This window comes from Cetorhinus maximus, chromosome 11 (assembly GCF_964194155.1).
Source record: "Cetorhinus maximus chromosome 11, sCetMax3.hap1.1, whole genome shotgun sequence".
Classification (NCBI taxonomy): domain Eukaryota; kingdom Metazoa; phylum Chordata; class Chondrichthyes; order Lamniformes; family Cetorhinidae; genus Cetorhinus; species Cetorhinus maximus.
This window is the reverse complement of record NC_135889.1, coordinates 59521246-59547396: the sequence shown is the minus strand read 5'-3', so window position 1 is coordinate 59547396 and position 26151 is coordinate 59521246.

The following is a 26151-nucleotide window of genomic DNA, read 5'->3' as shown; positions in this document are numbered from 1 at the left end:
CAAGTGAGGTTTATTCAGTCATGGCAGTTGTGTCTTCAAGTGCATCTATGAACAATACAGTAACAGGGATAACTTTTCAGCCTGCACTTTCTCATTCTCTGCTTCGTTCTCTGCAACCTCCGTTCTTCAGCTAAATTATTTCCTTGCTTTTTATCCTGATAGGCTGGTAGTCATTCCTCATTAAAGGAAATTAAGGCCAATGATTTTTTTTAAAGCCATTGCACCTTGCCTTGCCATTCTGACATTAAACATAACTCCTTATAGTTGTATCCCTATCACGGATACAGAGCACTCTGCCACACAGTTTATAATTGTAATGCACAGATAGGCATTGAACCCAGAAATAGGTGAACTTAGTGATCACAGACAACAAGGAGTTAGTTGCAAATATATAAAAAGATCCATGATATGATAAAGAACTGTCAGCTCTCAAGCCACTTGTTACTGTGAAGTCAGATATGGGCTTGGTGACCATTTATGGATGTGAAATAGACTCATTGTTACAGACTCTAAAATGTGATTGAAATTAAGACTGCCTGTCAAAATATGAGCATGAATTATTTATGTTTTGACACTAACTCTTTGATGCAGACTCAGAAATATGCATGAACTAGCAGAAATCTGCAAACCATTTGCAGTCAAATTAGTATACTTAACAATTCATCATCTCACCCATCCCTTCAATGCAGCCTTTTCAATGCCAGCACACCCCATGCCATTCTATCTTTCCCATACCCATCCCATTCCTTTCATCCCTCTCATATCATCCCCATCCCAACCACCATTCCATCCCTTCCTCCTACGCCATCCCTTTCCCAAATTCCAAATCTCCCATGCATTCCTCACTCCCTTGCTGTTCCCCATGCCATTAGCCCTCTCATGTTGTTCCCCCTCATGCTGTTCCCTCCTCCCTCCTATGCTGTCCCATCCAACATGCAGTCTTCCCTCCCCATGCCATTCCCCTTGATGCCATCCAGATCCCTCCCAGGCCATCCGCACCCCCCAAAACCCTCCCCACCCAATCCCACCTCCCACCAACAACTTTATTGTTGGCCCCTCCTTACCTTCCACCATTTTCTCCTCCACCCAACACCTCCACCTCACCTTCGCCTCCACCACCACCGCTGCCACCACAAATGCATCACGTGTGCCAGGTCTCCACATGCTGCCACATGTGCCAGGCTCTGCTCACCAAATCAACCACTGGCCAATCAGAAGAGTGTCAACCGACAAAAAAACATTATAGATTTAAAGCTGCCATGGGAAATTGACTATTTTCTGCTGAGTCAAACGATGAATCAATTAAAAGTTTCCATCTCATGCTGTTTTAATGTCTGATCCTATCAATGTTTTTAGGAAAATGGGAAACATAACTGGAGAATCAGCAGTGTACCAAGTGATTAGGATCACAGGAAATAGCCTTAAGTGGGCAAAATAATAGACTTCTGTCTTTAATGGGAAGAAGGAGGTTGAGAACTTGGCACTGAAGAAATTGGAAAGAACCATAAATCAAATGTTATGTAGCACATTTATCATATGTTCTTTGATACCTTCCATGTGCTATGTTCATTCAGACTGATTATGCACAAATATTTAGGCTTGGATTTTCACCCCGGCATCTGATGTGGGGGGGTTGGGAGAATTCCCGGCTCCACGAACTTGACGTCTATAAATATCTTCCCAAACATCAGCTTTTCGGTCCACTGATGGTGGAGAGTGGATGCTGAGGGTCGGGGGGTGTAGGAGGTTGTGGGGGGTGGGATGAGGGGGTGTGGGTGGAGCAGCTATATTAGGAGTTGGGGGCAGGCGACCCCGGAAGTAGAGAGGGGTTGGAGGCGGGCCTGGCACGGATTGGGTGACTCAGGCGCAGATAAGAAGCTGACCCTCGGAAAGGCCCATTTGAAAGGTTCATCATCCAAGGCGAAGTCCCTGTGCTTCAAAGGAGATGTCATTGACTTGTCAGGTGAGTGGGAACACTGTAAGTGTTGTCGAATTGTTTGCTGACCCTGGAGCAGATGGCCCATCATAGTCCTTACCAAAAAAAAAATTGTCCAAGTTACTGCCTATACACAGTGTAGTGCACTGAAGCACTGAAAGCATGGAGTGGATTCACAAGGCACAGCCATGGAGGTGGCATAGTCTTGCCATCGCCACCTGGTACAGGTATTCTGCAGTGATGTAGTTAGCTGCCAAGACGTTGTGGATGAACGATGAACAGTGCCATGACCGTTATCCCATCCGCTTGCCCTCTTGCCACCTATCTATCAAGGTGCACTGTCATGACATAACAATGTGACTAAGAGGGTGTAAACAGTAGGACTGTCAGTGGTCACGCAGCACAACATGCTAATTTGGAGTCACAGCTGCAATATACATCGCACCAAGCATTTGTGCAGAGCCATTTTCTCCACCAGACTGTAACAGTAACCACTGATGATATGGTGAAAATGGTTAGTGCATGTAAGCACACAAAAGTGAATGAGAACATTGCAATCTGAATAGCTCATGACCCCTTTTGTCTTACACTTTTATTCATAGAATATCCCCCAGAGGAGATGTGGGGGAAGGGATGGGACCGGCTGCCCCACACTTTCCTGACCAGGACCTTCATGTTTTGGTGGAAGGGGTCCAGAAGAGGCGAGCAGTCCTCTCCCCTGCTGCTGTCGCAGTGCCCCTGCTGCAACCAGGAAGGCCTGGATTTAAATAACGGCTGCAGTGAGTGCAGCAGGAGAGCATCAGCGCTCATGGATTCAATGCCAGAAAAGGTTCAGTGACCTGCTGCATCTGGCAAGGTGAGTAGCTTGGCTCATCCACACAAAGCACCAAGAGAAGGATCATTTCTGTGAGCTGCAGCTAAGGTGCGAGACGTGGCACATATCTCTGCTTCAGCATTCAGGCTTGTACGTGTACGCAGCTCATGTAGGTACGCACAGAACATGTGAATAAGCACTGGAGCACAGTAATGCATGGACGCAGTGAAGAGCAATATCCTACAAGGTTATCAACCAAGAGCAGGAAAAAAGGATTAGGCTGGATTGCTACTTGTTGACTGACAGGAACACGATGGGCCAAATGGCCTTCTTCCATACTATAAGTTCTATCCCTGCATGTACTATGTGTCAGACTAACATGAAATCATGTTGTTGTTGTAGATGAAAAGGGCAAATGATGTTCAGGAGATGGCTCGAACTGGGGGTGGCTCAGTCTGGTTGAAAACAATCCACTCGGTTGAACAGGTGGCCATGGAGGTTGCCAGGGTGCCTGAACAGCTGCCTGTCGGTGATGGTGAATTTCTGGCAGTGGGTGATAAAGGTGGTGTTAAAGTCACCTTGGCTCATGGTGGTAATGGTGGAGGTTATGATGTCAGTTCACTGAGCACAATGGGATGGATGTTGGCATGAGAGCAAGTGCTAGGATGGGGTTGTGCCATATGGGCAGTGCGAATGTGGTTAAAGGCAATAGCATGCATCAGAGTGTGCTTTCATATGAGAAGGGCTAAACCTAAATAATTCCTTTTGTGTCTCACACTGGTCCCAGCACCACCTGCTCACCACCCGCCAGGACAGATCATCCCTCGAGCTTCAAGAGGAGGAAAAGACAGCGTCACATCTGACTAACCCACACTCCTCCACTCAGATACCAGCACATTGGAGGGATGTAGTGCATGTGTAGAGTCAGTGGCACAGGGTGAAAGTCACCGCACCAGAGTACAGAAGGAGGTGTCTGAGTCAAAGACACCTGTGCACAGTCCCCTCAGGTGAGGAAGGAAAGTCACGATGATTCTCCAATGGGCAGGAATGTGGAGCCTCAGGAGTCACTTTTGGGGCACAGGACTTGGACAATCAGCAGCAGATGTGTGGACATCTGGTGGAGTTTCCTGAGGCAGTGGGAGCTCTAGGACTGTGAATGGAGGAGTCCATCACCATCATGGGCTCCACATTGTCCCAGGGGCTCAACCGCATGAGCTCTGACCATGACAGATTGGCCACTCTCACGGAGAGCCACATGCAGCAGCAGCACTCAGAGTGGATGCAGGAGCAGCATCTCAGCCAGGGAAGGGTGCAAGCCTCTCACAGTAGCCTGGAGCAGTCCACTCAGAGTATGAGCACTGACATCCGTGGAATACATGAGGAGCTGTGTTCCCTTAACAGGATAGTCACACTGGTGGTACAGCAGTTGCTGGAATGGATAAATGCTGCATACCAGCAGCTAGTCTCACCAAGCCCACCTGAAGGCCAACCCCGGGCTCTGGAGATAACTGAAGAGGGTGAAGGTACTGGGGGCTTCTCACCACCCTCATGACCTTCCAACTCTCCGGCCTCTCCGCTAGAGCCCTTATCTGCTCCAAAGGTGCCAGTGACCATGGCTGCCCATGTAGAGAGGCAGAGGATGCAGTCTGAAGGAGGTCCCCAGCGGGTGCCTGCACGACGAGACCGGCCACCACACTCCTCATTACCGTATAGACTGAGAAGCAAGCAGCCTGCCTCGGTCACCTCCAAGGCAACACGGGGAGCATTTTGTTGAAGTGTGAGAGAGCGCAGGCCGCCATCTTGCCTAGAGTACAAATGGATTCACTGTGGTTACACGTTTCACATTGTTTATATCACATTTCAGCACTTTTTGAATATTTTTATATACACTTGTAGATGACTCACTGTGTGTTTGTACACTACAGAACTCCAAAAGAATGGTAACATTATGAAGGGAATTCTTATCAGTGATAATGAGGTTGGTATGCTGAGGTCCATCTCGAGGTGAAGTCATCAGGAGCAATGCTGTCGCCTGATTTATAATGCTTTGGAGGGCTTCTTCTCTCTCTGGCCTATCACGTAAGATTTTAGCATTCAAAGGCTCATGCACTGAGATGCTCCTTGTATCTTAAATTGCCCATCCAAATTCGACTTTAAAGAAGGCTCAATGATCAGAATCCACCAGCAGATACTGGGCAGCAAGTGCATCTCAACATGAGTGCCATTCATCCATACTGCAGCGTTATGCATTGGCCTAGGTGTAAGCATCGCAGCTCGACATGCCATGTACGCTCCAGAGAATATTGCTCATCTGCTGTCCCCACTACTTTGCAGCATTTGCATTCCAGGTGGCAGAGGATGTGCTTTGTGAGGGAAGCAGAGGTTTAGAGAAGCCTAGGATGTTGCACATGGCACCTGCCTCATAAACTGGATCATTGGCCAGAATGAATGGTATGCAAGTTCTTTCAAAGAGCTGTTGTTGGCAGTTGTGAGCTCATCCTGCGCAATATATCATATTTGCATGATTGCTGGCTCACGCAATCCTATCAGCATGTAGAGGGTGTAAAGTCTTAAGTCATGTCACTCAGGTTTGTTGCATGATTTGATTATGGGCAAGGTGGCATCTTTGATGCCTCATTTACAGGCACTGGCATTTATATGAGGGGGCCTGGTTGTGAAGGATTTATTACCATGCATGCTTGTATTATGATGATGGTGAAGGTTGCAGCCATTTTAATGTGACTGAGTCAAACTCATTGATGTTGATTCTCTCCTTGTGAGTAATTGTGGTGTCAATGTAAAAGGTTCTTTACTTATAAGTTGCTCACCAGGGATTGGCTAATGGCGGCTGTGAGATCAGAGGGCCCTGTGTGAATCAATTTTGCACAAGGTCATAAAACAAAATAAAAACAGAATTACCTGGAAAAACTCAGCAAGTCTGGCAGCATCGGCGGAGAAGAAATCAGTCAACGTTTCGAGCCCTCATGGCCCTTCAGCAGAACTGAAGCATAGTTTCAACAAGGGAGAAATATAAATTGGTTTAAGGTGGGTGGGGGGGAAGAGACACATTGAGGGTGTGGTGTGAGCAGATAATCAAAAGATGTCAGAGACAAAAGGGTCAAAGAGGTGTTGAAGGTGGTGGTCTTTGTCTGAGAAAAGTGCTAATTAAGAATGCAAGACAGGATATTCAAAGTACAGCTCTAGTGGGGGTGGGGTGGAAAGACTAAAGGTTTTAGTTTTAGATTTAAAAATAATGGAAATAGGTGGGGAAAGAAGAATCTATATAAATTATTGAAAAAAAAGGCGGGTGGGGGGGGGGAAAGAAACGGGGTGGGGATGGGGGGAGGGGGAGTTTAAGATCTAAAGTTGTTGAATTCAATATTCAGCCCAGAAGGCTGTAAAGTGCCTAGTCGGAAGATGAGGTGCTGTTCCTCCAGTTTGCGTTGGGCTTCACTGGAACAATGCAGCAAGCCAAGGACAGACATGTGGGCAAGAGAACAGGGTGGAGTGTTAAAATGGCAAGCGACAGGGAGGTTTGGGTCTTTCTTGCGGACAGACCGCAGGTGTTCCGCAAAACGGTCGCCCAGTTTGCGTTTGGTCTCTCCAATGTAGAGGAGACCGCCCCACTCCACCCCACCCCCACTAGAGCTGTACTTTGAATATCCTGTCTTGCATTCTTAATTAGCACTTTTCTCAGACAAAGACCACCACCTTCAACACCTCTTTGACCCTTTTGTCTCTGACATCTTTTGATTATCTGCTCACACCACACCCTCAATGTGTCTCTTCCCCCCCACCCACCTTAAACCAATTTATATTTCTCCCTTGTTGAAACTATGCTTCAGTTCTGCTGAAGGGCCATGAGGGCTCGAAACGTTGACTGATTTCTTCTCCGCCGATGCTGCCAGACTTGCTGAGTTTTTCCAGGTAATTCTGTTTTTATTTTGTTTTGGATTTCCAGCATCCGCAGTAGCTTTTAGCTTTTTGTTTTTATCTTTGCACAAGGTCATGTCTGGCAATGATCCCCTCCTGCACAGAGTCAGCCCTGGTTACATGGCCATGCCTCCCAGCTGCTCTGTCATTGGCAGCTTCCTCCATTTCGGAATCGTCAGAATGGACTGAGGCTTTTTTCTTCCCCCTCATCTTCCTCTTTAGATGTTGGAACTCTGTCCATAGCATCGTTGTTATTGATTTCTAGGCCCCCGCTGTGCAATGTTGTGCAGCATGCAACACACCACTATTATTCTTGGTACCTTTGCTGGGGCATATTGCAGGTCTCCACCTGAGCTATTGAGGCACCTGAAGTGCATTTTTAAAATGCTAAAGACCTGCTCGATTGCACTCCTTGTGATGACATGGCTGCTGTTGTTGTAGCTGTGCTCTGTCTCAGTTTGAGGGCTCCTAAAAGTTGTCATTAGCCAAGTCCTTAAGGAGTAGCCCTTGTTCCTTAGAAGCTAATCAGCGATTTGCAAATGTTGCTGAAATAGCTAAGGGAGTTGGGAACTCCTTAGTATGAAGGAGCCGTGGCAACTACCAGGGAACCTTACACACAAGTGAAGGAAGACCTTGCTGTGGTCATAAACCACCCACACATTGATTGAGTGGAAGGACTTTCGGTTGATGAAGGTGTCCGAATGATGAGTTAGAGCCTTTGTGGTAACATGGGCACTATCAATGCCATCCTGCACCTGAGGGAAGCCTTCTCGTTGTGAAGAGGCCTTGGACCTTTGCATCTGATATGGCAAATCTACGGGGAAATTAATGTGATCTCCTACATGAGCAAACAGGGCATTAGTTATTGCTTTAATATAGCTATGTGCTGCTGACTGGGATACCAGACACGTCTCATTCTGAGCCCTGGAAAGAGCCTGAGGCACAAAGTATAGAGCAATGTCATCTTTACAGCCACTGGCAGGGTGTTGGGGCTGATAGAGTGTGGCTCGAGTTGTTGCTGGACCATGCGACATATGACTGTCACTGCCTCATGGCTTAACCTCAGTTGCCTTCGGCAATGGTTCTCCATTGTTTTGAAGTATGATGTCCTAGGTCTGTACACCCTTCCTACAGGGTAGTACCGGGTTGTCCTGCCTCTTCTCGTCCTCCATCCTAGCGCGCAGGCAGCAGCCTCTCCTTCCTGACCTCCTGCCCTCCCTCTGGTCTCTGGCTTCTATGACATCTACATGCATGGGTGTCATGCTCATCTTGTGCCTTCCTTCACACAAAGTGCAATGCACCCTTCTCAAACACAAAGTTCTCCTAGCATCTGGGTGCATGAGTCAGTAGGGGTAAAGAAGCTGCCCTGCATGTCCAGCAAACCCACTCTCCTCCACCCTTGGTTAAAGCAAGACAGTTTGAATTGATTTTTTTTGACCAATTCTAGGGCAGTTAAGTATAATGAAGATGTGCTACACGGAATATTAATCTGTCATTTCATCGGCTGGTCATATATATATATAAATATATATAGTATACAGAGAGCCTTTTTTAACAAAAAATACATTTTTTCTAAATAAAGGACCCTGATTGTAGTAGCTGCTAGCTTTTACCTGTGAAGTCACAATCTATTCCATGGAGATGCAAAGTCTACGGAGATGCCAACAGAGACAATGGCGTCCCCTGGAGGATGCATCATTCAGGAGTTAATGGCTGGGACATTAAACAAATTAATCACCTTAGCTATAAAATGTTGGCTGAAGGGAAGCTATGCAAGACATGAGCTAGTCCTTGGTATTCTTTGGAATATACAACTGACATGGAGAGACGTCATGAGCTACAACCTTTTGTGTGGATGCTGGAATTGGGATTAAGCAGAGGACACACAGGCTGCCACAGGGAGCAAGGGGCAGGGAGCAGGGGTGTCCTGCTCTCTCTACAACATTTCATCTAATTCTGCACCCTGTTTTGCGGAGAAAAGTGTTGACCTCCCTGCAGCAGAGACTCTACTAAAAAGAAATTATCTTGTCTACAGCAGTGATTCCAAGAGAAGGGGATCTACCAGCCACAACTTAAAACAAACGGCCATGGCCTTTTAAACAAAGAGCCAACAACTCCGAACACAATCAGTGAATCTTTCATTGACCTAATCCTTGTACCTGCATCTTACTTGGCCAAGTTTAACATCTGATACTCTGTAAAGTTGTATTCTTTTCTGCATGCTTGGGATTTGAGTGTGTGCTTGCGTGCGTTAGTGGGAAGTAGGATGTTTTTGTACATTTTTTACATTTATTCATTTTTTTTTACCTCGGTGGGCTTTAGGACAATAAAAATAACCCCTTTATATGTTTGACATAGGACTACCTGCCTGGCTTAATTCTTACAAACTGCAAACCAGTCCCCTAAACTTCTCTGTTACTTCATCAAAGAATTCAATTAGATTAGTCAAGCATGATTTGCATTTTACAAATCTGTGCTGGCTCTCCTTGATTAACTCAAAATTCTCCAAGTGTCTGTTAATTTTTTCCCCTGAATATTGTGCCTTATCCACCACTGATGTTAAACTGACCAGTCTGTAATTGCGAAGAATTTTCTTGAATAAGAGTGTCACATTTGCCACTCTCCGATCCCCTGGCACCTCCCCAACCCCCCCACTCCCCCCACCGTATCTAGGGAAGTTTGGATGATCCTGGCAAGTCTTTTTGCTATCGCCACCCCACTTCCTCAGCAACCTGGGATCCATGCTCTCCCAACAAGGCTGGCTTGTCTTGTCTCAGCAAAGCCAGCCTTTCCAGTACATCCTACTTATCAATTTTCACCTCATCCATTAACTCCATCATCTTAACCTTGACCAATGCTTTACTAGCATCCACCTCTTAATAAACAATGATACGAGATGCTCTAAGTATTCTAGCCTTACTCTGCATCTCTAAGCACATATCACCCTCTTTTTGTCCATAATAGGCCTCACCCGCTTACTATTTACATGCCAATAGAGATCTTAAGGTTCCCTTTTAAGTTCACTGCCTTTCTATTCTCATATTTTCTCTTTGCCAGTTTTAATTTCCTCTTCATTGCCCTTCTCAACTTATTATGCTTTGCCCGGTTTTTGCTTGAAGAAGTCATCTGACATGCATCATACTTTGTTTGTTTCATCATATTCTCTATCTCCCTTGTCATCCATGGAGCCCAGGCTTCGGTTCCCAAACCTTCATATTTGGTGGAATGTTCCTAGACTGTATCTGAAATATATCTTCCTTAAATATCACCCATTGTTCCCTTACCATTTTCCTCTCAATCTTTGGTTCTATTTCGCCCTGTCTAGATTCCTTTTCACCACATTGATCTCACTTCCAATTTAGAAGTTCTACTTTAGATTGTTTGTTGCTCTTCTCCATTACTAATCTAAACATTATGGGGCAGAATATTGCCATCAACGTTTCGAGGCAGGCCTCACATGCTGACACATAAAATGACGTGCGATGATGTCAGGCGTGCGCCCTGACATCATCACGCGTCATTTCGATGTTCCGTTCGGCGGGTGAGCACCGGAGGCAGCTGCGCGCCCGCCGAACTGTCAAGAGCCTATTAAGGCCATTGAAAAAGCAATTAAAGTCCTGAACAACACTGCCCATCCAACCTTAAGTGTTTTTCAGGAAACCTCATCCACGGGCGGGATGAGGTTTCGTGAAACTTGTATGAAGTAAATAAACAAATTTTCGTGACTTCACAAACATGTCCCAGCTCATGTGACACTGTCACATGAGGGGACATGTTTAAATAATTTTTAACTTTATGATTTGAAAACTTCTAATGGAGGTGCAGTCCCCCCATCCCACCTAAGATCAAACTCTGTCCGTTTTCAGCTTTGCCCCCCTGATCTGGTATCCGCCCCCCGGCCTAAAAATTGGTGTGGGAAAAGGCCCTTAAAGTGCCCTCTTAAGGGCTTCAATTGGGGCAATGGTGAGGCCCTGCCCGCCCCATCGTAAAATCATGACCAAGTCAGGGCGGGCAGGATCCCAGATGGAATCCTGTCTATACAATTTCACACTCTCCCCCCACCTCAGAACCGTGGGGATTTGGGGGGACAGGGTAGAATTCTGGCCCAAGAATAAAGGGCTGTCTGATGCAATGTGGTTCACTTGAAAACTGATAACGGTGATATTATCAAAGAAAATAAGGAAGTGATAGATATGGTGAATAATTATTTACAGTATTTACAGGAGAGGAAGGGGTTAGCATGCCAGACATCACAAGGAAACTATTATTGAATTAGGGAGAGGGACCCAACATAAGCATATTAACATAAGCAAGATAACAGTAATGGGGAGATTAATGACACACATCTCCGGACCAGATGGTTTCCATTCCAGGGTTTAAAAGAAGTAGGTGGGAATATTGTAGCTGCCCTAACTATAATCTTCCAAAGTTTTCTCAATTGAGGAACTGTTTCTTTAGGTTGGAAAATTGGATGTCATTCTGCTATTTAAGAAAGGTGATAGAAGGAAACCAGGGAACTAAAGACAAGTTAGCCTGACATCTGTTGTCAGAAAATTGAGAAAGCCAGCATAAGATCTGTAAAGGATAGGTCATGCCTGGCAAATCTGATTGAATTTTTTGAAGAGGTGACTAAAGCAGTAGGCAGGAGAATATCTATGGATGTTATTTATATGGACTTACAGAAGCTATTTGATAAGATCCCTCATAAGAGACAATAAGCTCAAGTTGATGCTCATGGAATTGAAGGCAAGTTATTGAGCTGGTTGAGAAATTGGCTGAATGGAAGGAGACAGAGAGGAGGGATAATGGGCAGGTATTTTAATTAACAGGATGTGACGAGTGATATCCTGCAAGGATTTGTGTTGGGGCCTCAACTATTCACTGTATTCATTAAGAACTTAGATGACGGGATAGAAAACCACATATTCAAATTTGCCAATGACACAAAAAAAGGTGGTATTGTAAGAGTCTAGAAGCATAAAATTGCAAGGAGGTATTGATAGATTAAGTGAATAGGCAAAAATTTGGCATATGGATATCACTGTGGGCAAATGTGAGGTCATCTACTTTGAACTTAAAAAGGATGGAACAGGGTACATGTTTTTTTTTTTTTTAAATTTTTGTGATGTGAGAGTCGCTGTTAAGATCAACACATAGGAATGTAGAATTTGGGAATGCAGGCGATAGTGAAGGAGGCTATTATAGAGTTGATTTTCCAAGCAACTTTTCTTGGTGGACAGCAGCAGGAACTACATATGTGCATCAAACTCTATAACTAAAGAAGAACTCTCCCCTAGAGGTTCCCCGCACCGCTAACTCTTGGTTTACACAGATCACATGATCTTACACCACAGGCTTATTCTTAAAGCTACAGTCCTACGTTTATCAAAACTATAATTACTATAGAGGTACAGCTGCACCATATATGGCATTCTATCAATGAAGGCCTGTCACATGTTCACCAGAATTGACACTCTTAATGGGCCAAAGGCTAGCCACTCATTGACCATGAGTAAATGATTGGTCATTAATATGCCACATCAGAGATGGAAGCACAGAGCTAGGTTGGGTCACTCATCTCACTGAAACTTTAGCATCCCACGCAGGGCTCAAGATGTTACATATCTGTGATGCCATCTTGGTCACCTCGATGTGTATGCTAGTGTCTCAGGGACAAAGTGGCATCAGCCACCACGCAAGTAGGGCAGGAAAAACTATGGACCCTTACGGTTTCCAAACATGGCATCTTCTGAGCTTCACTTCTTGCCCCTTGAATCATTAATGTCTTCAATGTTTCCTTCCAGAGAGAAGGCAAAAGCAGATATGGATCCAGGGCTCAATGCTGCCTTTGTCAGGGTCCTAATGCAATGGAGGAGGTGAATGAGGGAGAGGCGACTCCATGCGCAGCTCCAGCTGGAGGGACATGGTCAAGTGGAGCCAGAGCATGAAGAGGAGGGTCAGGAGGAGAGACCCAGACAATGGGGGTGACTCACCAGACCTAGGGTTTATCGTAGAAGAGTCTCTTATTTACATAAGAGTGAGAGGCAATCCCGTGCACATCTGCACTTGAAGCTCTGGTACATCACATATGCCACATTCTTCCTGAAGGCCTGACACCACGTGGAGGTGGAGGGTATCCCCTATCAGTGGCTTTGAAGGTGACTGCAACGCTAAATTTCTTTGCCTCTGGGTCTTTCCAAGGATCAACAGAGCACCTGTGTGGCATCTCTCATTCCGCAACAAATCGATACATAAAGGAGGTCACAGGTGCCCTTTACAGGGAGGCCCATCATTATCCCAGGTTTGCTCTGGACGAAGATAGCCAGGCTGCGAGATTCACCAGCTTTGCTGCCATCTCAGGCTTCCCAAGAGTGCAGGGTGCAATAGACTGCACCCATGTGGCTATACGGGCTCCATGGCAGCAGGCCCTAATGTTTCTAAACCGCAAAGGCTATCATTCTATCAATGTACAACTGGTGTGTGATCACCGGAAGCACATACTGCACATTTGCACATGGTACCTTGGGAGTTGCTATGACTCCTACATCCTGAGTCACTCCCAGGTGCCTGAGATTTTCGAGGGGCCGTTATGTCTGCAGGGATGGCTGCTTGGGGATAAGGGGTACCACTGAAACGCTAGCTGATGACACCAGTGCACCTCAGACACCTCAGAGTCGTTCTGAGGAGAGGTACAACACTGCTCACAGCTCCACACGCTCCCTTATAGATCAGACCACAAGGCTTCTGAAGATGTGCTTCAGATGCTTGCTGCTGAGGGTCAGTATGACTGCGATCAGGTCACGGAAGAAGGAAGATGTGGGAGATGTGCCCTTGATATGTTAATTGCTGACAGGCTCCAGGGCGAGTAAAGTTAAATGAGGGAATACGGCCATATCTCTCCTAGCCCTCAATGCCATCCACATCTCAGGGGATGCCCACCCACTTGCAGCGAGAACGAGTCCTGTATTCACACTTGCGCAATCTGACCCCATGAATCACCAGGCCATGATCTTTGCTTCGGACCGTGGGGCCCTGTGAGTGAGCTCACTCTGGGAACTGAGAGTCCACTTACGAACAAGAAAGATGCGAGAGAAGACTTGAAGCCTTCGCTGCCATCTAATGATGTAAACACTGCTGCGACTGAGATGTGGACATGCCTCGGGATCTCCTCCTCCCGTGTATGTCTTTTCTTCTGTCAATATCACTGAGGAGACACAAATGCCTCTAGAATATCAATGCAGATCAGCTGCCCTCGCTCAATGGTGTTCCTTGAGGAAGAAGGATTAGAAAGGCTTACATCACACACCTCAAATAAAGATTTAAACGCATCTCCCTGACATCACACAAGGTGTGCGGAGACTAATTCAGCTGAGGTTGACATCACAGGAATGTGAATCTCACAGTGAGTCACTATCTCTGAGTGAGAGGGAGGCTAAACCTCAAAATAAAAGGGTTCCAATATTCAAAATCACAATGCGTTCAGTTGACAGGAACATTCACATAACCATCAAATATATTAACAAAAGTGCAATTTGTTTACATGTCTAGCACACCCGTGGCCCAAAAGTGACATCAATTTATTTTAACTTTCCTAACCCTACCACTACGCCTGGGTGCAGCCCTGACCACCACAGCAGAGGTGGAGGCAGCCTGCTGACTGCTACATCCTGTTGTCTGTGATGACCTTGGTGAACATCCTCTGGTGGCCTGAGGCCTCGAGGGCCCCGGCCTGATGAGGGTACCTGCTCAGGGGCCTTGATGGCCTGAGAAGCTGGAGTGGATGGGGTCACAGACAGAGGGGGCTGAGAGTGGCTGCACACTCTTGGAGTATCTGAGGAGGCCCCCAGACTGTGCAGCTGATGCTCATCCTCCCTGTGGGTGCCTGAGGGCCCAGCACTGACTCCAACAGGAGATAGTGCACCTGGAGGGGGGTCAAGGTGCCTCATCCCCACGTCACCGACATCTGGACGGTGGCCATGGAGTGCAGGGATGAGCACAAATCCGGCAAGAGCTGCTGTACCAAGGTTTCCATGGTGGTCACCAGCCTTCCCATGGTGACCTCGAGGCGCTCGCATGTTGGAGCCACAATATCAGACAGAACGCAAACAAACTCCTCCATCGTTTGCTTTAGTCTGCTGAGTGACTGTTGAATCTCTGCCTGATGTTCCACCGCCTGTCGTTGCATTTCCAGCATTGATTTGGCGAATGCATCCAAAGGCTGATCACCTGACTCAGACCGAGCAGGTGGCTGGTCTCCAGCAGCCCTCCAAGTGCCGGAGACCTGGGCTGTCCCTGCCTCCGACTGCTGCAGGGATGTGTCAGTGAGGGGTTCCCCAGAAAGTGAGGCCGAGACTAATCTACATCTGTGCCCCACCGATGTGTGTGTGTCTGAGCCAGTGGAGGGTGCTTTTGAGCGCCGTGACAGTGCTTCCGGAGCTTCCTCTTTGGACGTGGTCTGGGGGCTGACACTGGTGCTCGACTGGCTTAGGAACCTCTGTCTGCTGGTGCTTAGAAAATAGAAAATAGATTTTCAGTTGATGAGCATGAGCTAAATAAACTGCACGTGACTCACTGTGAATGTCAGGATTTGATGGAGCTGTGATCCGTATTAGGTTGGTGGGAGAGGCCGATCTCCACATCCCCACAGGAGCGATCCCTGTCCTCCCCAACCGGCTCAGCTGCAGCCTCCTCAAACTCAGCGAGGGCGACGATGTTGGCCATCCCTCCCCCGGTTGTGATCTCTGATGTCTGTTGTGCGCAAGCTTGGCCCTGTATTGAGAGAATGAGTGTTGATATGCGTCACCCGCTAATGGTTGTGTGAGATCATTGAAGAGAGTAGCCGTTTGAGTGCATGATGCCATGATGAGAGTTTGATATTGGAGGGTGTTGAAGGATGACTTACCCGGGAGGAGCGGATGAGATTATTCATCCTGTTCCTGCACTGGGTGGCACTTTGGGTGCGAGTACCAGAAGCACTGACCTGTTCTGCAACGGTCTCCCAGACCAGAGAGGTGAGGCTGCTGTGCTTTCTGCAGCCATCCCTGGGATACAGGACATGCCTGTGCCCCTGCACCCCTCTGATCAAGGTCTGGAGGGCTGGTGCGTGAAGCCGGGTGCTGCCTTCCGGTTCTGGCTCTCGGCCTTCCTCTTGTGGCTTCCAGACATTTCTGGTGGGCTGGAGAGAGTGAGATGGTGTGTTGGACTGGCCTTTAAAAATGGCGCCTGGACCTTCGAACCCGCTAAGTGACGGCAGCTGCACAAATCAACTCCCGGCCCGTCGGGTGATTCGGACCGATACGTACCTTTGCATAATTAATGAGGCTCCAAGAGCAAAATCGGGCGTGAATCCCGCAATTCCTGGCAGCGGGGTGTGCACTGCCGAAACCACCTGCCACCGCACTTAGTCTCATTTACGGAAAATTCCACATTAATTTCCGATGTGCCTGACTCACCAAAGTCTCTCCGCCATGTAGAAGGCACAATCAGAGGATGATGGAATATTCTTCACTTGCTTTGAGGATGCAGCTGCAATAACTCTCAAGAAGCTTGATGTCATCCAGGGCATATCAGTCCACTTGATCAGCATCCCGTACACAAGCCTAAACATCCACCAGCGATGCCTGTGTGTGTACTATCGACAGGATGTACTGCAATACCAAGGCTTCTTTGACAATACCTTCTAAACTGCGACCTCCACCAATTTGAAGGACAAGGGAAGCCATTGCATCATCGAAGACCTCAGCAGAAGGGTAGAAAAAAACAAGCACTCATTAAAGGAGTTATTCAAGGTGGGGAGAAGTGCTGAGTGGGGTGCTCCAAGGCTCAGTATTTGGAACACTCTATTTCCAATTTACATGCTTTGCAATGTTGGTACAATCATAGAATCATCTTACAGCACAGAAGGAGACCATTCAGCCCATCATGTCTGTGCCAGTGTTTTGAAAGAATTGAACAATCTAGTCCAGCACCCCAGCTTTTTCCTTGTAAATTAGCAAAATGCTTTCTGAAAGTTCCTAATCTAATCCCACCACCTGTTCAGGTAGTGTACAGACAGATCTTAACAATTCTCTGAAAAAAATTCTCCTCATTTCCTCTAGCTCTTTTGCCAATTATTTTAAATAGAGCCATAGAATTATGGTACAGATGGAGGCCATTCAGTCAATGTATGACCATTTGCCAGGGGAAAAGCAGGCTCTTCAGGAATAGTTACACTTCCAGGTTACAATTGTGTGTTAACCAGCACTTGCAACTTGTTAAAAGAAGTTTTGTTTTTAAATAAATTAACCATTCTGAGTTTTTGAAAGAAGTCTGGTCAGAGTCTCTTTTCTTCTGGGTAAACAATTGGCCATTGTGGTGAGAAAATTAAACATTTAAATTAACGGTACAGCCTGCGGAGTAATGGGGCTTGATAATTCACATCCCGGTTATAACATTAACAAACTTAACAAACTGACATTACCCATGACATTTGTATTATTTAAAATGATGAGTAAAGAACCCACTGGGGACCCACAAACTAATCCCTCTGATCACTCACAGTCGCTCTAAGATTATTTCTCAGTGTATCTTACCTTACTGTCTAACATATAAGGTTAATGCGGGATGCAAGGTGAAACAGCATCTCCATCCTAGTGAGTATGTAAGCACACAGAGCACTTCCCCCACTCCCCCATCTCCCTGACCCACTTTCATGCATGTGCTCTGTGATTCTATTTGTTTATTGTTCTGGATCATTTTAAATACTTGGTCGGTCAAGTTGGCCTTGCAGTTCTGCACTTTCCTATCTCTTAGGACATTTCTCATGCTTAAATCTACTATCATCCTGACTCATTATCGCCTTTTCATAGTCAACTTGGCATCTGCCCACCACTTAACATTCCTTTCCCACAGCATTCTCAAGCTTCACCATTGTACTGTCTGGAGTTAGAATTTGAGCTGTTTAACCCTATAATGGTTATATCTGTCAATTAATATTTTATTCTACTAATATCTTAACCTGCTTGCCATTACTAATGGCGGGGGAAGGTTTAAATTGATTAGCCCCTAAAATCAGATGCAGGGGGACTGCAATGTGATGCAGGCAGCAAGAAAACTTCATGCTGTTCATTTGAATAATTGAGGTGTGCAGCCCAGCACTGAGTGGGTGCATGCCTCAGCAAAGAACCCAACTTCATTTGAGGCTAGCGCCACTTACCCTGAATTATTTGATGCCAGACTGAACCCCTGGCTGCATCAGGGGCTGAAGCTGCTTGTTGAAGATTTGACGATGTGGTGGAAAGAACAGAAATAGCACAGCAGGCTGCCCTGATGTCCTTGGTGCTGGAGGCTGACAGGAGGAAAGAAGTTTTGTTCCTTCAGGGGGCCAGGACACCCTCCAGACCTGGTGCTCATAAGGCAGTAGGAGCAGGTGGCAGTCAATGCTCCAAGGACCCGGATGTGGTGCCGTAAGATGTTGTATAAGGTACCTACTGAAATAGTGTTTAGTCATGTTGCTTTTAATTTGTGTGTTACAGTAAAAGTCTTAAAGCTTGAAATCTTTGCTGTGCAATTCCTTAAGTTGGTCACTGGGAATTTGAATTTCTCTTCAAAAGTTAGCAGTTTCTATCCAGGGTGCAGTGCCAAATTTTGAGATGCCAGAGCTCTAAGAAAATGTGTTGGCCATATCATTTCTAAATGTTATTTTCTGATGTATTATTCATTTGAGTCCCCATGTTGGTGAAGTGCAGCCACTGAACACATAGCTCATGGCTTTAGGTACAGGTAGGAGAAGGGCTCCTTGAAATAGGAAGGTGGTTACAGCCTCCTACTGAGAGACCTCCTCCTCGCTCTGTGAACAGCTAGTCTTCTCTGCTGCCTCTACTTCATCTCCTTGTGATGCTGCAGCCTGGGGGTGGAGGGGGTGGAGGGGGGGGTGAGGGTGGGGGGTCATGGATGAGTATTCCAGCAGCAAAGGAACCGAGACGGGCTGAAGTCGGGTGATGTTACGGAGGTAGAAATAGGTGGTCTTAGTGGTGGAGCAGATATGTGATCAAAAGTTCATCTCATGGTTAAATATGACATCAACGTTATGCACAGTCTGGTTTAATCTCAGAGTGTTGCCAGGGAGAGGGATGGAGTTGGCAGCTACGGAACAGAGTTTGGAATGAGGTTCAAAGACAATAAACTGAATTTTACTATGGGCTTCCGATCCTGACATCAGGCTGAAAGCAGGTCCCAAGCATGCACTTGCTGGCAGTGGGACAAACTCAGTGATTTTACCATAGAGAGCCTCCTGATTGGCTGTCTGTGAGTTCCTTATCTGATAACGTATGGCGGGCAGGCTCCTGACGCTGCTTCCCCATTCCGAGGGCCATCATTGATTGAGGTGGGCTCTGCTGAGCCAGATGAGAGAATGCAAGGATACCTCAAAGTGGGGGAAAGCACCCAAATTCAAGGTTAGGGATCCAAGGGCGAAAGCCCCCATGAGATGGAGGGGAAACCCCTCCAGTTGGACCGTTGGAGTCAAGGGTGCTGCCTTCTGTGTCTGTCACCCTCTCTTTGTGCCGTGGAGTCTCTTGCTCACTCTTATTTTATTGGCTGCTACAAGGAGGCTGCCTCCTTAAAATCACACATCATTGGGGCCTTAATTATGCAAATTTGCTGCCCGCCTCTGTTAATCAGCTTTGCAGCCCACCTCCTGTCGGCCATTGGAAAACCTCCCTGGCAGTGGGACGGAGATGAGGAGCCCACCCAATCTGGTTCCCTGCTATTTTACCAGCTGCCCACCTCTGTTACTACCACTCAGCGACTGGCAAAATTCAGTCAAACGACTTCAGGATATTGATGATGAAGGAACGGTGATAAGTGTGCAAGTCATGATGGTGTATGACTTCAGAAGATCTTGGAGGTGATTGTGTTCCCATGATCTTGCTGCTTCTTAATGGTTGAAGTCTCAGGGCTGAGTGGTGCTGTTGAAGTAAGCTTGGTGAGTTGCTGCAGTGCATCTTGTAGATTGTAAGTACTGCAGACAAAGTGTGCCAGTGGTGCATTCAGCTAAGCTTCTGATCAAAGAGACCCCAGGATATTGATGCAGGGGGCTCCAGCAATGATAATACTGTTAAAGGTTGAGGCTGATTGAACCTTTTCTTATTGGAAATGTTCATGACCTGACACATTAACTAATATCAGTATTACCTGCCACTTGTTAGCCCAAGCATGGATGTTAATGGCAGGTATGAGCTGCACAATTATTTAAGGATCTGTGGTTAGAGCCAAACTCTTTAAGAATCATTAATGAATAACCACACTCATGATCTTATAACAGAAGGAAGCCAATTAATGAAACAGCTGGAGGTGTTCAGGCCACTGTTCGCGCCCTGAGAAACTCCTGCAGCAATGTCCTGGGCCTGCAATATTTGTCTTGTGACAACCACAACCATCTCCCTGTGCTTTAGGTATGACTCCAGCTGCTGGAGGCTATTTCCATTGACCTCAGATTAGATTGGGCTCCTTAATGTCATACTAGGGTGATGCTACCCTGAAGTTGAGTTCAGTTTCTCTCACCTCTCAGCTTGTGTCCATGGCTAGATCAAAGTAGAGAAAAGATCAGGAAAAGGAGCATATTTGGAACTCAGCTTTAACATGTAGGTTATTGATGAGTCAGTTTCACTAAGTAGGTACTTTGGTAATATTGGACCTTGAGTATTGCACATTGAGGCAAAATACATTGAGGTGCTGGAGCCAGCGCAGTAAAGAGCTACAAGGCTGCTCTGTAATGTTCAAGGTCTAGTTTATGACAAAAGATTGGTCAAGTCAAGGCTTTTTAGCCTAGAAAGGAGGCTCCTGAGACAAGATGTTACAGAGGTTTGTAAGACAGTAAATGTTATGGTAAATTTGGAAAAGCAAATTATATTGTGAAAGTAGGACTGGGGGACACATATTTAAACTAATTAAAGATACATTAGTTCTTCGCACAATTGTTTGAATCCCGGAATGGATTTCTGAATAGAGCAGTGGAGTAAAAAATCCTGGAATTGTTTAAGAAACAGTTAGACACTGTATGGGGGAGGTGGGGTGCTTAAGGACCATTCTGATGGATGAACTGTTGAAGGCAACATTATTTTGCTTCTGTTGCTCCAAGCTCTCTTACAGAGGCAAAGTATAATTAAAGAGACAAGAGAAAGAAACCTGAATGACTTACATAAAGCTTAACTTATGTTATTGCTGTTTACTTTACTGCAGACTTGAACCCAACTGCACCAATAATAATTTTAAACCATTCTGATTTGAAGATAACAACCTAACTAGTTTACAAGGGATGGAAGTTGGTACTCAGTGGGAGAGACAGGAACATCTGTTCCCAGAGATTGTGGGATTTGGGGCATATAAATAACAGATGCACTTTATCATTTGTGTTATACAAAGTGTGGGTTTTCTTTTCTGCCGAGAAGTTAACTATCTCTGTCTGAAATAATTGGTTCAATTATATGGTTTGTTGCTAATTAGAGCTTTAAGTTGTATTCCTTAAATAAATTAATAAACATCATAACATTTACTCAGTAAGCAAGTGCATTTATCCAAATGAGTAACATCCAAATTTGAAATACGTGAAGTGTTGAGGAGTAAAGAACCTTGGCAGATTTGCATTTTTGATTTCAAGTCCATAAGCATAACCAGCGATAACATCATCAGTCTAAATCATGTTGATTTGTGAACTTACTTTGCACTTAAGCCTGAAGTTAAATCTTTCATCACGGAACAATATTAGAACTTATAAATACAAAACTGAATCTGTTTTCAGGCTGTCCAAAGAAATGTCTTCATTGTTTACATTTCCATCTTTCAAAAAGTATGCTTTTTGGCAGAGTTTTATATCCAGAGGGTATTTTAGTAACAATTTACAATTAGAGATCTGAACTTGTGCTTCCGGACTGACTTTCTTTTAACCTTCCTTGTTTTTGCTCAGTTTTTCAATCTGTAAATTCTGACCTTTAGGGCCGATGCTTGAATTGATTTGGTTAAAGTTGAAAATAATGCTTAACATCAAAGAGTAAATAGGGAATAAACAGGAACATTAACTCTTGAAATAGATACATGTTTCTGTCATATGTGTAGTCTGCTTCTTATTTAAATTAAAAAAAATCAAGCATCAATAGAGTTTATTTAACTTAAAGCTGATTTAAATTTTTATTTAAGTACATATGTTTGAAGTATGTATTTAAAAGAATTATTGTTTCAACTATTTATAAGAAACTACATTCATTTACATTTCATTGTCTTTAACAGACAAATACTTTTGGAAGTAGGATCATCAGCCATTTGAATTCTTAATATGATGAAAATCTACAATATTTCCAATTGAAACATTCCTTTGGCAGGTATAAGTATTTCTGTCACTTGTTGAATCAGCATAAATTTATAGCCTGTGCCTGCCTTGGAACTTGTTAATGGTGCAATTAAGAATTTAGAACAAAATGGATCTTTTTTCAAATTATGAATAGTTTACAAAACCCTGAACAGAAGCAACTTATCAGATCAATTCCTTCATCACAGGAATTAATGCTACAATACAATTGACCCAGACTTTGTAACGGCATTGTCTACGACACTGCCAATGTTCACTGTCACTATGCCACTGACAGCAACCTCTCGAGTCCGCATATGTGCAGAACAATGCCAAATCCAGAAGTTGTTGTCAGTGATTCTATGCTTCTCCAAAGAGCATGTTGCTGAGGCACCCCCAGACTGCAATCAATGGGAATGTGAATTGACAAGATCTTCCATTCTTACACTGTTAGTCTCATTGTTAAAACCCTTGAAAAGGTTACACCCTGTTGAATGAGGATAACATGCTTTTTAATGGTGTACCAACTTCATTAGAACAGCTTACAGCTACCAGGAAAAGAAGCCCAATAATTTCCATCTTTGCTGCGTTATGTGTTATGGATGTAGCCTGGCAGGACAAAAGCACAAACGAGGCAGTCCTCTCAAAGGCCAAGCTCCCAAGTGTGTTGGTACTAATCAAATAGCGGTGGCTTCTGTGGATCTGGCATGTCCACAGGGTGGAAGACGGTTGCGTACCCAAGGATCTTCTGTATGGCGAGGTAGCCTGAGCCAGATAACCAGATGCCCAAGGATGCTTACAGGCATGACATGAAGGGTCTAAACATTGACTATCGTACTTGGGATTTACAAGCCAGTGAAAGAGGGAAATGACAACACCCCCCATGGGCTGGCATGCACAACCAAGACAATCAGTGGCTACAGCAGCTCGGCAACAGGTACCAACATCAAAAATAACCACACAGAATGTCACTTGGCAGCTTCATGTGAGGCACTTGTAGCAGAACCTGCCTTTCAAGGATTGGTCGTCTCAGCCATCAGCAAAGATGCACCAAGTGAAGACCCCGTACCTAAATGGATTGTTTGCTGCATTTCCATCTCTCATAGATGGAAGGATGCCAACAAAATACTTCATTATTACTGCTGAACACACTCATTAGTCCTGAAGTGCTAATTTTATATATTTGGATTATCAAATTTGTCCATTACAATAAAAATAATCTACTTATTTTTTAATGTTTAATATGTTTTTTTAAAATTTGTTCAGCTTTATTTGAGATCAGTTGTAATCCAATTTAAGCCATTCATTTTGCTATCTGAAAATTTAAAAGTAAGGGATATTAATGATTCGCTACCTGTGAATACTTCATTGTGATTGGCTGTTTACCTGTTTACTGACATCACTGCTGCTGCACACCTAGAGTGTCCCAAAGGTGGGTTAGGAACTGTGCAGGACTTCTGCTTGCAGGCAGGACAGCTGGTCATGTGCAATCACCTGGCAGCCAACCAATTAGATACTCAGAGTCATGGGGCCCGGCCGATCATGTGGCAGGGTGGGCAGGAGATTGATGACCCCACTGTTACCTTATGGGGTCGGAGGTCCGGGGGCCATGTTTAAAAGGCAGCTATACAGGCATACACTCCTTGCAATCCAGCAGCATCAGTCTGGCTGTGCGAATGGACATTTTGAAAGTTCAAATGTTGCAGCAAACTGCTAATCTGACCCCCCAGCCCCACCCCCGGAAGGCTGCAACCATTGCTGCAAACACCTGCCTCTTTTGAGTAATGTCTCAGTGCAGAGAATGGGAATGAGTGGCCACAGGGTTTAGCAATGCCTCCCTGCAGGATCTCCTCCAGGCCATCTGGGAATGGTGGGAGGCCCTGTTTCCCAGTGATGCCAACAGAAGACCCTCCAGCCTGACCAAGGTGATCCGGACAGAAGTTGCAGTGAGGTTAGCCATGAGGTCCACAAGTGATATCGGGTCCAATGCCTGCAGAAGGGTAAGTAGCACAATGTAGTCACTGCAAAGTTGCACTGATGATGGCATCAAACAACATGGAAATGAAGAGCTATGTCAGGCAGGAGTTTGGGTCCTAGGCCTCAGTACCAGATGGAACATGTGGACTGAATGTGTGGGAGCCAGTTCATGCTGGGAAAGTTGTGCCTACTGTAGGAGAGTGCATGTGTGGAACACTTACTAAGAAGGTGACAGTAGCTGTCATAGGGCTGCTTTCTGTCCATTGAGATGATCCTTTTTTTCTGCCTGCAGGAGCAAAGAGTGCATAATGTCTGGGATAAGAATTGTGGTGTTGTCCCTGACCTCCACTTATTGACCACTTCAGAGGAGACAGTGGTTGGCCTGGCAGGGGAGCAGGGCAGGCACTCAGCTGCAAATGGCAAGGCCAGAGCGTACCCACAGCAGAGTAAAGACTCCAGCCTAGTTTTGAGAACTGGCCATACAGGGGATATGTGTGACACGGCACTGGGAAAAGGGGTTATGTATAACCTCAAGCGAATTCTTTGTGTTCTACACTACAGGACCTCGTAGTCAGGAGACATGTCACACACAGTCTGCAGCAAGCCAGAACTCCACCTCTGAGGATGATGACATGGTGACACCATCACATCATTCTCCTGCAACCTCCACCAGCAGAGAGACAGTCACTTCGGTGGGAATTCGCATTTAGGCTCAGGGTCACATTCTGTTGAACACAACATAGACACATCACCAGCAGCTGATGAAGGATGTGACAGTCGAGCTCCCTGACAGTCAGAGGACTGCTTCAGACCAGGCCGATGCTGAGACCCATGCTGAACGATGGGCCTCTGGAACAGCTGCAAGAAACCTGCTGGAGATGCAGGGACAGGCAGGGGAATTTCTGGTACCAGAGGCTATGCGCAGCCTTGAGTGAATGCGGAGGAGTCCATCCAAGCCATGAGTTCTGTCATGGCTCTGGCATATGAGCACATGGCTTCCTCAATGGAGAAGTTGGCAATCACCATGGAGAGCCAGGTCCAGCAGAACACACAGTGGCTTAGGATATGCTCTTGGACCAGCATTCTGTCACTCTGGACATGGATCTATACACTATTGGCTAGGCGAGGTGGGGACTAAGCACCTTGCCCTCCCTTCAGGCTCCCCTTCTCCTGGGGTCAGAGAGATGCCATCATCCACCGACATGGTGGAGGAATGCCAGCGTACCACCAGGGGGTTGTCATTTCAAGGGGTTCTAAGGGTGAATTGCTGTTTCTTCTCCCCTCTGCCAGTAACCCCATCACCTCCAGTAGGTGAGGCCGAAGAAGGTGCACCTGCACCTGTGTGCAAGGGACTGTCAGCAGGCTGGCGCCCTCTAGGCCACGGACAACCAGAGGACAGCCACCAAGGTCATCTCAGACAACAGGGCATAGCGTTCTACAGGCTGCCTCCACCTCAACTGTGGATGTCGGGGTCACCCTAAGGCATAGTGGTAGAAAAAGTAAGCACAAAAGCCTTCTCATGGCACAAAGATGGCACCGCAGTCCAATTATTCCATGACATTTTAAGTATTTGTGTAAATATATAGGGCTATGTTTTGTGGGGCTTGCAGGTGCTCCCCAGTGTGTGTGGAGCTGACTCGCTCCATGTCAGCCCACCCTGCAGCTATAACATGCTTCAGGGGGGCTAAATTGCTGCAGTGCCCCTCACTAGCGACCAAGTCCCGCCCTTGGGAGCTGCTGGCCAATCAGGTTGGCTAAGAGCATATTAGTGGGCACTGCCAGGACTGTAAGCAGGCTCAAGAAGAAGGCCCATGGATCCCGGAGCAAGGTAAGTCCGGGTGGTATTGGGCGGGGAGGGTTTGAGCAGTTTAGAGGTTGGGGGGGATGGGGTGGGGGGGGTGGTCTGGTGGGTTTTACAGAGCAAGCAGTTAGGAGGAAGTGGGGGGTACTATCTTAGTTGGGCTACCCACAATGCACAAAGCGCACCCCCCTGAAGATAGAACCCCCTTTCCTTTCTGCCCTTTTTTAAAAAGTTTTTTTTTAAAAAACAGCCTGCCCACTCCTGTCCAACTGCTCACGCCAACCGTATTATGGCATGAGCAGTGGTTTATTGGGGTCAATTAGCTTAACAAGCTCAATTGACCTTTGATGGTTTATTTAAGTGTGGCT